Source organism: Panthera tigris, chromosome B1 (genome assembly GCF_018350195.1).
Source record: "Panthera tigris isolate Pti1 chromosome B1, P.tigris_Pti1_mat1.1, whole genome shotgun sequence".
Classification (NCBI taxonomy): Eukaryota; Metazoa; Chordata; class Mammalia; order Carnivora; family Felidae; genus Panthera; species Panthera tigris.
The window spans coordinates 99,573,307-99,589,220 of NC_056663.1; positions in this window are offsets into that span (position 1 = coordinate 99,573,307).

The window sequence follows — 15,914 nt, forward strand, 5'->3', positions numbered from 1 at the left end:
AAAGTTGTTCATAATATTTTTCTTGTTATATTTTAGTTATCTGTAGAATCTGCATTCTTGACATTGGTAACCTTTTGTTCTCGGCTTATACTTTGATCAGTCTTACAGCTTAATCAATTTTATTGTTCTTTCCAGGGTCATCTTTTGGCTCTATTGATTTTCTTTTTTGAATATTTATTTTCTATTTTACTGATTTCTGTCATCATCTTTATAATTTCTTTGCTTTCCCATCTTTGAATTTTATTTTTAATTGACATATAATATTGTGTTAGTTTGAGTTACACGACATGATTCAATATTTCTATATATTGCAAAATGATCACCACAGTGTCTAGTTGACATATGTCACCAAACATAATAACATTTTTGTGTATGATGAGGAAATTTAAGATCTAGTTTTGTAGAAACTTTTAAATATGCAACAGCCATATATTACATCCTCATGAGTTATTTAATAACTGGAAGTTTGTACATTTTGTTCTCCTTCACTCATTTTGCCCCCTCCCACTACCACCACCTCTGGCAACCACCAATCTGTTCTCTGTATCCGTAAACTTCTTTTTTTTAATTGCATGTATAAGTGAAATTGTATGGTATTTGTTTTTTTTCTGATGACTTATTTCACATAGCATAGTGCCCTTAAGTTCCATCCATGTTCTTGCAAATTGTTTTTTTTTACTAGTTTCTTGAAATAGAATTTTGAATTACTGATTTTTAATATTTCCTCCTTTTAACATATTTATTTAAAGCATATATTTGTGACTGTAGAGGTCACAAATTTTCTAAATTTCAGTAAGTTAGTGTTTTTCTATTATCTTATTTTTTTTATTATTTTCTAATTGATTCCATTGTTATCATTCATTGATTAAGATTTTCTCTATTGCCTCAAACATGGTGCATCCTATTATATATTTACTTACAAATATGGTAACTTGCATGTGCACCTGAGAAAATATATGTGAATTGTGTTGCTGTTGTATGTAATATTCTTCATAAATCCATTAGACCAAGTTTTCAAAATTTTTTGTTTAGATCTTGTATATTCTTGTGAATATTTTTTTTCTATTTGTTCCATTAACTATTGAGGGGAGTTTACTGAAGTCTTTCTCTATGTTTGCTGACTTGTCTATTTCTCTTTTAGTTTTGTCAATTTTCTATGCTTTAGTTCTATTTTGTGTGATTTAGGCCTAAAATTATGTTATCATCCAGTTGTACTAATCCTTTTCATTATAACTCTCTTTATTTTGCCCAAAGTCTATTTTGTCTAATATTTCTACAGCTTCATCAGCTTTATTTTTGTTAGTATTTGTGTTGTACGTTTTTATTCCTTTTATATTCAACCTCTTTAGATCCTTATAAAAGTGACTTTTGATGAATCAGAGTCAGGCTTTGTTTTGTTTATTCTAATCTGACAATCACAGACTAACACTAAGAATAGTCAATTTATCTTAAATGTAAACACTGACATACATGTATTTACACTTATCTTCTTACTATTGTTTCTAATTTAGTTTATCTGTTTTATGTTATTCTTTCTCCTGTTTTTGCTTTATTTTTGATTAATCAAGTAATTTATTACTTACTTTCTATTCCATTAATATTTAATTTTTGTTCTTTTAGTGATTACCCTAAAAATGATAACATGCATTCTTGTTCTGAGGGCTTGTAGTATTAGAGGTTCCTAGTATCTGTTTTTCAATAAGAATATAATAACAAAAGTAGTTTCACATAAACTTGTTTTTTATCTTGTGTTAGGAATATTTCATTAACATTTGGATTTATTAGATGCAAACTTCACATCTAAATTTCCTTTGAGTCAGATCTTGCCATAGTACCCAAATATCACATTTACGATTTCATATAATTGTTTTTCTTACACTTAGAGCCCATTATTAAACAATAGATAGACTTCTATTTTGCAATAGTGATTTCTTACCATAATTTAAATAACATCGTGTAGAACTGCAATTATTGGATGAAGTCGACACTCTTTCTTATTTGTGTAAGAAAATTAAAGTTTTCCACTCTAATCCTGCCTGATATAGTGAAATAAAATGCTGAGTCAGCCTTTAGGATTTATATTAATTTAAACAGAACCAATATTTCTTTCATAATTTTTATTTAATTCTCTAAATTCACACACTTCCTACAAAATAAATATTTCTCACCATAAAGTAGTCCTAATGACATAACATGTTCCACATTCTTAGAAAAATAGCCTAAAAATACAGCAAGAGTAAACAGCCATAAATAAATAAAATAAAAATGATATAAATTGTTTCTTTAACCTATCCAGCACAATAAAAGTTAAAATCCCTGGTTAGGCTCAGTCAGCACACTTAAATATCTTTAAATATTTGAAAAGTACATTCTATATCTTAATGATCATTCAAATGTTCTGTAGCTGCCTTCAAATACAACAATGTAGATGCCTAATTTAAGAAATATGATAAGCTCAGTTTATATAATATTTAATATTTATTTTAATTATTTACGTCTCATGAAATCATGTTTTTGAAATGTCATATAACTATATCAAGACTAAGCATATTGATGGGTTATATAAATGAAAATATATGGAAATGTTTGCTTATCATTTCCATTTTTACGAAAAATAATCTTGACCAGATATTTTCAGACAAAATAAAAATTTTCAAACAAAAAAAGTCATCTCAATATTTTGTCTGAAAATTGAGAAAGGTATCATTGCAGTCTTTGTTTCTTGCTCCTTTCTCAAAGAGATATATTTAAATAGTGATATAATATGAGCCTCCTGTATTTGGTAGCTTTGCCTAAGGCTCAAGTAGAAATGAACATAATATGACAAGATGGCATGACTTAAACTATGAAGCTGTGTCCCTAACAAATGCAATGGTAAATAAATAAATTCTATTAGTCTTATGTTATTGCTTTTTATTTTTTATCCCCTCCTTCCAAAACCCGACATCAAACAAATAACTCTCCTGTAGGTAGAAGCATTAGGATATATTGGACTTTTTTTTCCTATGACTACTTTCTGGATGCTATAGAGTTGTATAGCTTTATTTATTTATTTATGTATTTATTTATTTATTTATTTATTTTAAGGACAATATTACAATTGAAATCACCTTAGAAATTGTTAGTGTTGGGGCACCTGGGTGGCTCAATAAATTAAGCATCTGACTTCAGCTCAGGTCATGATCTCACAGTTTGTGAGTTTGTGTCAGACTCCGTGCTGACAGTGCAGAGCCTGATTGCGATTCTTTCTCAGTCCCTCTCCCTGCCCCTCTCCTGCTTTCTCTCTCTTTAACTCTCTCTCTCTCCCTTTCTCTCAAAACAAATGAATAAACTTTAAAAAATTTCAAAAGAAAAAAGTAAATAAAACAAATAAAATAAATTTCAATAATATATTTTATTTAGCCCCAAATTTGCACAATAATTTCAAAATATAATTAATACAACATTATAATGAAATATTTTACTTTTTTCATACAAAATCTTTCTAATAAAGTATATATTTTATGCTTACACCACATCTCTTTTGGGTACTAAATTTTCAGTAGAAATATTGAGTTGTATTTAGATTTCATAAAATACATATTTGAAGTAATAAATTCACATACTCAAGTCGTTCCAAAAATACTTGCATGTTTTCAAATACTGATCCTAGCCTCCTCTCACAACCAAATTATTTACATGCATATTGATAAAGCTGGATCATATTCTTGCATGGATTGATTTGCCTTTAATTTTTTTTAATGTTTTATTTGTTTTTGAGAGAGAGACAGATAGAATGAGAGTGGGGAAGGGACAGAGAGAAAGGGAGACACAGAATCTGAAGCAGTCTCCAGGCTGTGAGCTGTCAGCACAGAGCCCAATGCAGGGCTCGAACTCACACACTGTGAGATCAGGACCTGAGCCGAAATTGAATGCTTAACCAACTGAGCCACCCAGGTGCCCCTGTCATTTTTTTTTTTAATTTACTTTTAAAACAAGAGCATTTCAAGGTGTAGACAGAAGGATGTCCCCCTCCCAAGATGCCTGTATCTTAAATTTTGAAACCTGTGAATATGTTTGCAACATTCACAGAACAGGGGTCCAAGGCTCACTAAAAGACTGACATAATCATAGTACTGTACAACACTCCCACTCACTTCACATTTTAGCAGCACACCATCAAAAGTCTATTTACTAGAGTTCCATTTACCTACTACTACATTATGTACAGCTTTCAACAAAAAATTACAAAGCATACTAAAAGACAAAAAATACAATTTAAGGAGACTGAGAAAGCATCAGAATCAGACTCAGAGCAGGGGTGAAGGAGAAATAAATAACTTCTCATGTAGAAAGACTTTCTTTCCTTGTAACAAACATCAAAAGAAGTTCTTCAGAAAGAAGGAAAATTATATAGGTTAGCAATTTGGATCTATAGCAAAAAGGAAGAGCACTGGAGGAGTAAGCTTTGACCTTAAGAAACTAGAAAAATAAAGCAAATTAAGCCCAAAGTAATTAGAAGAAAAGAAATAATCAACATTAGAGCAGAAATCAATGGAATTTAAAAAAGAAAGCAATAAAGAAAATCAATAAAGCCGAAAGCTAACCATTTAAAAAGATTCAAACAATGAGTATTTGGACAAGCTAACTAAGAAAAAGAGAGAAGATACAAATTACTATTACCAAAAATGAAATAGAGGACATCATTAAACTTTGCATAGACATTAAAATGGTAATAAAGGAATATTATGAGAAACTTTATGCTCATAAATTTTATAACCTAAACAAAAGGGATTTCTTAAAAGAAACAATCTGTCAAAATTCCCTTGAGAATAAATAGATAATCTGAATAAGACTATATCTATTAAATTTAACTAATAGTTAATAATCTTCCAAAAAAGAAAGCACCAGGCCCAGACAGGTTCACTGGTGAATTTTGTCAAATATTTGAGGAAGAAATTATATGAATTCTCTATAATCTCTTCCAGATTACTGAAATAGAATACTTCCTAACTATTTTCTGAGGCCAGCATTCCTCTAATACCAACATCAAAGTCATCACAAGAAAAGTACAAATCAGTATCTCTCATGAACATAAATCCTCACAAAAAATATTAGAAAGTCAAATCCAAAATCATATAAAAATAATTATACACCATAATCAAATGGGATTAATGCTGGATATACAAGGCTGGTTCAATATTTGGAAATCAATTAATGTAATCTATTATAGCAACAGGCTGAGACATGGAGATAACAATAAACATAGAAAAAGCATCTGACAAAAGCCAAGACCCATTTATGATAAAAACATGTAGGAACCTAGAAATAGAGGGAAATTTTCTCAACTTGATGAAGAATACCTTCCACATAACTACAGTTAACATCATACTTAATGGTAAGAAACAAAACTTTCCCACTAAGATTAGGAACAAGGCAAGGATGGCCTCTCTCACACTCCTTTTCAACAACATACTGGAGGTCCTGGCCAATCAATAAGACAAGAGAAGGAAATGAAAAATACACTGATTAGGAAGGAAGACATAAAATTGTCTTTGTTCAGAGATGACATGATCACTTGGGTAGAAAATCCAAAAGAACCAGCAAAAACTTCAGGAACTAATAAGTAATCACAGCAAGGTTGCAAAAATACAATATGGAAAAGTCAACCACTTTCGTATATACACAATGAACAAGTGGAATTTGATATGAAAATCACAATGCCATTTACATTAGCACACACACAGAGTGAAATACTTAATTATAAATCTAACAAAGTATGTACAAAATCTACATGAAAATAACTACAAAACACTGATGAAAGAAATCAAAGAATAATTAAATAAATGAAGATGAAGATATAGTCCATGTTCATGGATAAGAAGACTCAATATTGTCAAATGTCAGTCAGTTCTTTCCAACTTGATATATAAATTTAATGCAATCCAGATCCAAAGTTTTTAATCCAGCAAGTTATTTTGTGGATATCAACAAACTAATTCTAAAATTTACATGGAGAGGCAAAAGACTCAGAATAGTCACTACAGTATTGAAGGAGAAGAACAAAGTCAGAGAACTGGCACTATCTGATTTCAAGACTTACTATAAACCTAAAGTAGGGGCAGCCTGGCTCAGTCAGTTAAGCATCCAACTCTTGATTTTGGCTCAGGTCATGATCTCATGGTTCATGTGACTGAGCCCCGCATGGGGCTCTGCGCTGACAGTACAGAGCCTGTTTGGGATTCTCTCTCTCCTTTTCTATCTGCCCCACCCTCACTCATGCTGTCTCTCTCTCTCTCAAAATAAATAACTAAACATTAAAAAAATAAAGCTAAAGCAATCAAGATAGTATGATATTGGCAAAAATAAAAAGACAAATAAATCAATGAAACTGAACAGAGCACCCAGAAATAAACTCACATAAATATATTCAACTTATCTTTGAAAAGGAACAAAAGGTAGTGCAATGGATAAAAAGATTCTTTTAAACACATGGTGTTGGAAACACTGGATATACAAAAAAAATCAATCTAGACCCAGATTTTACATCCTTCACAAAAATTAACTCAAAAATGGATCATAGAGCTAAATGTAAAATGCAAAATTGTCATGATAAAAACTGATTTTTCCGTATCATGCTAAAATTCTTCTTTGACAGTAATAGAAAATCTAAAAATCTATACTCTACATCTGATATTTTGGGCTGTGGACTGACTTTCTTTATAAGTGTGGAAGTCTTCTGACACAAAATGCACCCAAAGTATCCACTGGGCAGTACCTTTTATACCACATGACTAATTTAAGGCTAAAAAAGAAAATCTTGCAAATTTTTGAACTTTGAATCAAATGATATTTAATATTTTTAGAAAGATTTATTTTGGTAAGACAGTTGTTAATAATATACCTCATAATTCCATTGCAAAACATCCTTAACTGAAATTACAGCTTTTTTTAAACATCTTGCCATCTAAAAAATCTTATCTTCTTTGAGTCTACAAGAATCTAGGCCATTTTAAATCTGTCCAAAGTTACACTCTCAGGTTCTGTTAAATGTTGTTGAAAATTTTTTTATTTGACATGAATTTTAATTTAATGTGACTAATTTTGTTGTTTCTTTTTCAATTATTGAGGGAAAACTTGAAATAAAAGTCACTATGTATTTACTGATTTAATAATTGCACATTTTATTCTCTTCAATTATTTTTAACATCACAATAAGATAGTTTTGTTTTTGTTTTTGTTTTTGTTTTTTTTGCTTTGGTTTGCTCTACTGCAGCAAAATGCAATGAATGGCCAAATCATCATGAAATTTGTGACACACCTTTTATTGACTTCTTTTTTCTCTACCATTCTGAAGATAGTATTATCATCTTTATTTCCACTCAATTCTGCATTAATGGTATTTTTAGGTGAAGTTTAAAATTTGTCCACACTTTTTTTTAAATAGAAAAGCAATTTAATTATATTGTAATTAAGACATTGATAAACATTTCAATGTATTGATAATTTATAATTCCTTTACAAGAAATGGCCCACATTCTATCAAATTTATTTTCTGTTTTTATTTCTGACATGCTTTCAAATAAGTTTCATTATATAGAAATGTATTTACTTAAATAAATATGATTATTAAAATTTGTCCCTAAGATTCTCTTGAATAAAATTATTATATTAATGTCTTTTATTAAGACTTCAAAATGACAGTTTGGTTTCATGGAACAAATACATGAACTCAAGTCAGAGAGACCACTGCCCCCTTTACTGGACGGATGCATAACCTGAGCTTCAGTTTCCACAACTATAATAGGGACAGTAATACACAACTTCAAGGATTATTGTGAAGACTAGTTCATAGTGCACAGACCAGATGCCAGTTCCTGGAGATCTAAGAATAAGTATTATATGATTCTTCACCCTGTGCTCAGAGTTTGGCAGAGAAACCAGAAATGTGGGCCAAAATTATTCCGTGACATAAGTTATTTCAGGAACATATAAAACATAAAAAGTAAAAATGTTCAGGAGGGATAAGAGAAAATTTAAATTTTAACTAATCTTTGCAGAATATGTAGGAGTTGTAGTTTTGCTAGAGTAGAAACCGGTACATAGGAAGATAGATGGAGTTATATAAAGAAAAAAAAAGATGAGAATTCCAGAAAGGGAAGAAAGTAATCACAGAAACCTGTGAACTTTCAAGGATCATGTGAATATATTCTAAAAAGAAAACTGAGGCCAATTTGTGAAGATTATTATTTGTCATGTCTTACTAAAGCTCAAACACCAGGCAAGTACAGTGACTAAGTGAAGGAGAACCTGTCAGGGGGAGTAAAGAGGATGATGGAGAGCAGCTAATGCATGCCCCCATCTAAAGGAGGAGAGTGACTAACTCAGCATGAGACAATTGGTGATCTGTAAGAATTGAAGCACAGCATTGTCAGACCTTCTGATTTTGTTCATAAAAGCTGGCAATTCAGATTTTCATGAGAGGTCTTACAGTTTGTCAAGAGTTATCCACAAATTCTAAGGTTCAATTCATAAGTGCCAAACATGTTTGTTGACTAAATCCAGTTTGGGGTCAATAGTTTGCAAAGTCTACTGTAGACAATAAAGACACTGGGGCCTATAGACAGGTATTGACATGATATCATGTTTGCACAGGCTATATGAATGGTAGAAAAATGACCAATGCTGTATAAAAGATAGAAAGAATTGATACTCAAAGCAAGAGGATTAGATCATAATTGACTTAAGAGCAGCATAGCATTGTAGGTGCCAGCAGAACCATGCAGATGATAAGATACAAGGTATGGTTTAGAAGTGGAAACCATAGGACACCCAGAATAGAAAGAGAAGAGAAGAAATAGGTGAGAAGAAGACAGATGGCTCAACATTCTGAGATGTGACTAATTGAAGTTATGGCGATGCGATCAACCAAAGAGTGAAGCCAGGAAGAGAAGAAAAGTTGAGAATTCGGAAAAAAAATACTTGGCTCTACTATTTAATACATTGCATTTGAAATAGAACTTTGCAGGTGGAGACATTCAATCAATAGTAATAAAGGTTTGGATTTTGAGAGCAAGATGAGGGATGAAAATATTGATATTTTAATTAATTTTATTTGAGTTATGATTAAATAGAGTAAAATACATAGCTCTAAGAATAGAGTTCAAGAGTGTTGACAATTTATACAACTGTCTTACCAATATCCCAATCAAGCAAGATGCAGAACACTGTTACCACCTTGAAAGGTCCAATTCCCTCTTCAAGAAGATCGCCTTCCTCCTAGGTCAATAGCTATTTTAATTTCTATCTCCATTAATTAGTTTGTCCGGTTTTGAACTTCATATAAATGGGATCATGTAAACTTTTGGGGTCTGGCTTTTTTCACTCAATGTGTAATTTTTGACATTTAACCATGTGCATTAGAAGCTCATTCTTTAACTTAATGTATTGCTGAGTAATATTCCATTGCGTGAATATGCTACAATCTATTTGTCAGTTCTCCGGATGGATATTCAGGTTTTTTCCAATATTTTGCTATTATAAGTAAAACTTCAGTGAATATTCTTACACAAGTTTTTTGGGGGGAGAGACAAAATCTGTCACTCTTTATGTGTAGATGCTTAAGATGGAATTGCTGCATAATAATGTAGGAACATGTTCAACTTTGTAAGTGGCTGCCAACATATTTTCCAAATAGGGTTGCACCCTATTACCCTCAGAAAAACCATGGATGAGAGGTTCTGTTGCTTTACATACTCTTCAACATAATAGTGCTTACTGTTCACCTTTGAAATTTTAGCCATTCTACCGAGTGTGTAGCAATAGCTCATTGTGATTTTACTTTGCATTTCTGATGACTAATGGTGTTGATCACTTTTTCAGGTGCTTATTGGCCATTCATATACTTACTTTTTGAAATAATCTGTCATTTAGCCATTTTTATTTTTTTTTAGCTACTGTTTTATAGGAATCCTTTGTTGAATATATGTGTTGAGAAATTTCCTCACAGTCTGTAGACTTTCCCATTTTCTTAGTTATATATTCTGATGAGCAGATGTTTTTAACTGTTATGAAATCCAGTTAATTTCTTTTTCTTTTATGTTTAGGAACTTTGAAGGTTTGCATAATCATTTGCCTTTTCCATTTAGATTTAAAATGTATCTCAAGTTAATAGCTTGTCTGTTCTAATGAAGAAGTTAGAGCTAATGCTTTTTTTTTTCATGTAATTATCCAGTTGATACAGCATTATTTCTTAAAAGGATTGCCCACTCTATTGCATTGATTCTTTTGTCAAAAGTTATTCAGCCTTGTATAGGTGAATCTATTTGTGTACTCTCTGTTCTGTTCCATTGAGCTGTCTATCCTTATATCAATTTCACACTATCTTTATTAATATAATTTTTAAAAATGTAGACTTGTCCATTGATGTATAGATAAGTTAATACACATATATTCTTCATATGTGCCAAGAGAAAACCACTCTGGGAAGAAATAAAACTGAGAAAAGAAAGGACACTGGAGCTCATCAAACTTTATGGAGCAAGTTACCAAAGAAAATAAAGGGTATTCTAAAGGACAAGAAGAAAATGAAAAGAAAGTTATGAACATAGAAATCAAGAAATGAAAGGGCTATGAGAAGAAAAAGTTTCCAGGAAAGCTTCATGCTACAGAAAGTCTTACAGGTGGTAATCAATCAATCAATCATCATTTTGACAATTGCAAGAAGTCACTGACTAAGTGGAGACAGTTTTAGGAGTGGTGATGGCTTGTATTTATTCACTGAATATTTATTGATTGCCTAGACATATTGCAAAGTGCTATGAACAAGATACACTGTTAGCGTTCTGAAGTTTATGGTCCTACAAACATACAGAAGTTATATTCCCATTAAGGAAGGAAAAAATGGGTAATATGGAAAATAAAAACCCAAAGTACAAAAACTCTTTATAGGGTTGTAATAAAAGAAAGAAGTAACGTTTGGTGGTTTTATGAGAAGATGTTGAGAAAAGGATTTTGTTTGTTTTAGTTTCAAGGCAGGAAATGTTTCCATCCGATTTCAAGCAAAGTGGAGGGTAAGAATAGAAAGAGAGTGTGAAAAACAGTGGGGAAATTGGAGTAACGATGGATTGAGCCACATAAAGAAAATAAAATGAGATTCCCTCAAAAAAGCAAAGGTAAAGGTTAAGTTTTAGAAAAAAAGAGGGATGTGGAAGTAGTGAGGGATGAGCAGAAACAAAGGTCAAGGTGGGAGGAGTATATATAACATCATTCCTGAGCTCTCTGTTCTTGGAGGCGGATTTTGCTAAAATAATAGAACTAAAGCAAGACCTAAAATGAGTGATGAAGGGTTGTAAGAGCTATTATGAGGAGTAATTGGAGGAACTGATTGAAATAATTAAAAGGCATAATAAAGGCACAAAAGACTCCCCAGAATTTATAGATTTGCATTAAAACACAATCCTAACACACAGATGCACAATCTTCTCTCATCCCTTTCACTTTCAAGAAAAAGAAGTGGGAGAAATGGATAAAAAAGAAAAAGGAAAAGACTTTGGTTGATCCTGGCTTAGTTTTGATGGGTGTGTCTAGTGCAATGGGAAGGCTTGGAAAATGCGATTCTTTGGGGAGTTTTTTTTTTTTAATGTATGAAATTTATTATCAAATTGGTTTCCATACAACACCCAGTGCTCATCCCAAAAGATGCCCTCTTCAATACCCATCACCCACCCTCCCTTCCCTCCCACCCCCCATCAGCCCTCAGTTTGTTCTCAGTTTTTAAGAGTCTCTTATGCTTTGGCTCTCTCCCACTCTAACCTCTTTCTTTTTTTTTTTCCTTCCCCTTGGGGAGTTGTGTTTGAAGGGATTGCCAATAAGCTTTAACATGGAAGAAAAGAAAGTTAGGATGATCAACTGAGTGAGGACAGCAATAGCTAAGAAACTCGAAATTAGAAAAATAGGGAAAAAGGCATGAAGAATGTAGAAATAAGAATCTATGATCCAGTGGTGTGCAGCAGCCAGTTCCAGCTACAGAGAGCAGATTGTAAGCATTTCTTCCCAACTGTGTGTTCAAGGGAATCACGGTGGTAACTCGAAATCAGCCACAGTGGAAGTGTTTACACCATGAAAATCAGCAACAACTACAAATCAGGCCCTCTCTTTTTTTTTCCCAGAGATCTGATTGTTAAACATTTACCAGCACATGCCACTGCTAAGATCAGATAGTAAAGACTTCCTATTTTCTTTTTTCCAGAAGTGATAACAAGGATCAGGATGTGGTTTGGGGAATGTAGTTCAGTTTACTATCAAGTTGATGTGTACTTATAATGATAAGTATCTTATTAATAGTGACACAAAAGTCATTTAAGATGAGGTCAAGAGAAGATGGTGGTGAGTTAGGAATAAAAAGAATTATGAATATGGAGCAAAGACCATGATGTCATTGAATAACACTGAAGACACTGGAGAGAAGATAGTGGGCTTGGAAAATGTGAAGTTAATAAAAAGGAAAGAATGGTAACAGCAGTCAGTGAAACAATAATTTGAAAGCCATAATAAAGATTTCGAAGTAGGAATTGAGCTAGTATAATTGACAGTGCCTAGCAAATAGTACGCTTTTCATACAACACTTTGATGTTTTTATTTCAATCCTACATTAAGTTATTTTGCCAGTTATGTAAATAGCTGAGAAAAGAGATTGTAACCTAGAATCCAAAAATATTCACTGCATGCAGACAGGGTTTCTATCTTTAGTTGTAAACTCTTTTATTGTTAGTTAAAAAAAATTCCTAGCACTTAAAATAAGTTCCTAAGATAGCATACCCCACCCCCAAAAAAAGCTCAATTCGCATGCTTATTTCTGTTTTCAAAAATTACTTGATGCTTAGTAATTGACATATTCAGTTTAATATTGAAAATATTCTCATAATATTTAGGAATTATCATGTCTTCCCACAGGCCCAGTAGTTAAAAATACAAAAGTAGTTATTATATGATAAACTAATAAGAAATTAAAAATCTTGGGGTGCCTGGGTGGCTCAGTAAATTGAGTGTCCAACTTCGGCTCAGGTCATGATCTCACAGTTCACGAGTTTGAGCCCCATGTCAGGCTCTGTGCTGACAGCATGGAGCCTGGAGCCTGCTTCGGATTCTGTGGCTCCCTCTCTTTCTGCTCCTCCTCTGCTTGAGCTCTGCCTCTCTCTCTCTCTCCAAAATAAATAAAAACATTAAATTTTTTTTAATAAAAATATTAAAATCTAAGCTTTAGAGCCTCAAGATTCTCTTTCTTTCCATTCATATTATTTTTTTGGAAAGAAGTCTCCTCCAATGTTCTGTCTCATGTTAAAACATAATTTATTGAATAATATGAGAAAATGACTTGGAAATTACTCACAAACCGGATTTGCTTGTAGAAAGAAAAATAGACACACTATTTTCCCAAATATACTATTAGAAAATTAATAAAAACAATGGGGAAATAATAAATAAATAAGCCCCAGCACATATTAAACATAAAATAGCTAAGGAAGAATTCACACACATCCCCACATGAATTATACTTCCTGGAAAACAGCTGAAACACCTGGAAAGTTAACTTGAAAAGGGACATTAATATAGGAAATGCTGTTTGGAATTTGATCTCAAGAAATCTTGAGAAAATGCACTTGGGAAGGCTTTGTGTACTTTCAACTATCTTATGAAACTTGTGTAAATAAAGACTCATTCAACAAAGCACCTACTGTAATTATCCAATGTCCATTTGGACTTCTTGCTGTCTTCCTGAGGACCTCAGTCCCTTGAACCAAACGTTCTAAATAATATTTTCAATATACCAAGTACAAACATATGTGTATCATTAGAATAAAACTGTACTTATTCAGGGCCCACTTCAAAACACTGAAACAAACCCCACACATTATATCCCCTAACTCTAACTTATATTTAATAAAAGAATGTGCTTTTACACTCTCTCCCTCATATATTACTCTTTTCTCTCTTCACATCAGGGAATATGAATTCTCAAGCATGGAGGGAAGAGAGCCTCCCATCTTCTCTTCCTGAGCCAAGCTTATGCTCGGGACAAAAAGCAATGAATTGTTGTGCCAGAAAGTATTCAATGGCTCCCAGTTCTGAACTTTTATTTGTAAATTTAGAGTACCCAGAAATCTCCCAGCAAGATTTAATGACTGCTTAAACAGCTTTAAAACTTATTAACAGTGGGGCAGTTTGGAGTAGGGACTAGGGAAGGAAAAAAATGCAAAAGGTCTTGAATTTTTGCCAATCCCTATACCCAACTGTTTTGCCTTTCCATCCTACTGTTCACTGACTAAGAACCCTAATTCCTGAACTTTTTAAGCTTACCTTGGAGCTGAGAACTCTTTCTCTCCTTCAGCACTAGAGAGGTTGGATCTCAATACAGAGGTATAGAAAAATTCACCAGATTGCAACTTGAAATACAGTTGAGTGCTCTCCCCCTTGAATATACAAGGAAGGTATACACAGTGAGTTCCTCAGGAACCTGGGGACTGCAGATTGTATTAAAAATAATGTAGAACTCAAAATCTAAAAGTAAAATATCTCTGCCACTCACTAAATACATAACCATGGAGAAGTCATTTAGACCCTGTGCTTCACCCAAGTGGTATGAGTTTGTACAGTTGAAAATAAGTATTGCCTATTAAACTCTATGTCCTGAAACATAAATCTGGATGTATTTGTGTGCAGAAAAATGAGCATACATGTGTGTTCAGTTGCCCTGGATGCTCTTTACTCTAGTTTTCTTTTTACAAACCAATCTTCTAGATTATATAATCTAAGACTCACTGCTTATAATACCTCAACTTGACCCTTAACACTATTTATGTTAACCTAATAATTCTTTTATGGCAGTAATTAACACAAGGAATGTTTTGATCAATAGGACCTTACAAATGTTTTTCTTCTTAGAGATTCCAAATCGAATACAGAAAACAACATCAATATTATTAGGCATAACTATGATCATTATTTTTTTATAACATAGACCCATAATCTGGAATCAGGCAAGAAAAGCTGGTTGTGTCATAGGTGGGCTAGAGAATTATCCAGGTATCTCAAGCTGAAGACATATCTTTGCCTCAAATATCCACATAATTAACTTAAATACACTTTAATCTAACATTTTTCAGAGATTTATATTTATAAAGAAATTTATGTTTTAATGTGCAAATCATCCCACTTTCTCTCTTACTCTTGAATGGATTATTCTTTTATTTAACAAAGATTATAAGATAAAAATTACTCTATTTACTGGGGATTCTGTGATGAAGAAGATAGGAAAATTTTTGCCCTCATGATCTCAAAATCCTACTTACTCTGGAGAGTTATCTTTGAGTTCCTCAAGTACAGCTACTGACTATTTATTCAGAACACTTCCAGCATTTCGTATCTGTCTCTATTAGTTTCGTATCTGTCTCTATTAGTGCATTCATAACGCACAACCCATGAATGCCAATATTAAACAGACCTCTTGGGGTGCCTAGGTGTCTCAGTCGGTTGAGTGTCCGACTCTTCATTTCGGCTCAGGTCATGATCTCACGGTTTTGAGACTGAGCTCCATGTTCGGCTCTGTGCTGAGTGTGAAACCTGCTTAAGATTCTTCCTCTCTCACTCTTTCTCTCTCTGCCCTTTCTCCACCCACAAGTGCATGCGTGCACTCTCTAAGAAAATAAAAATTAAAAAAACACACACTTCTTGTTACATGATAGGATACAATACATATTTATATGAAGAATAATGATTGAGTGAATCAAAACCACTGGACTTCAGAATTATTGAGTCCCTATTTAGAATTTATTCCAAATTTTACAAAGCACAATATATTTAAACAAAATCTAAGTATGTGTTATTACTTGGTTAATGGGTGGAAACATAGCAGTGAATAAGATTAGCACAATCTC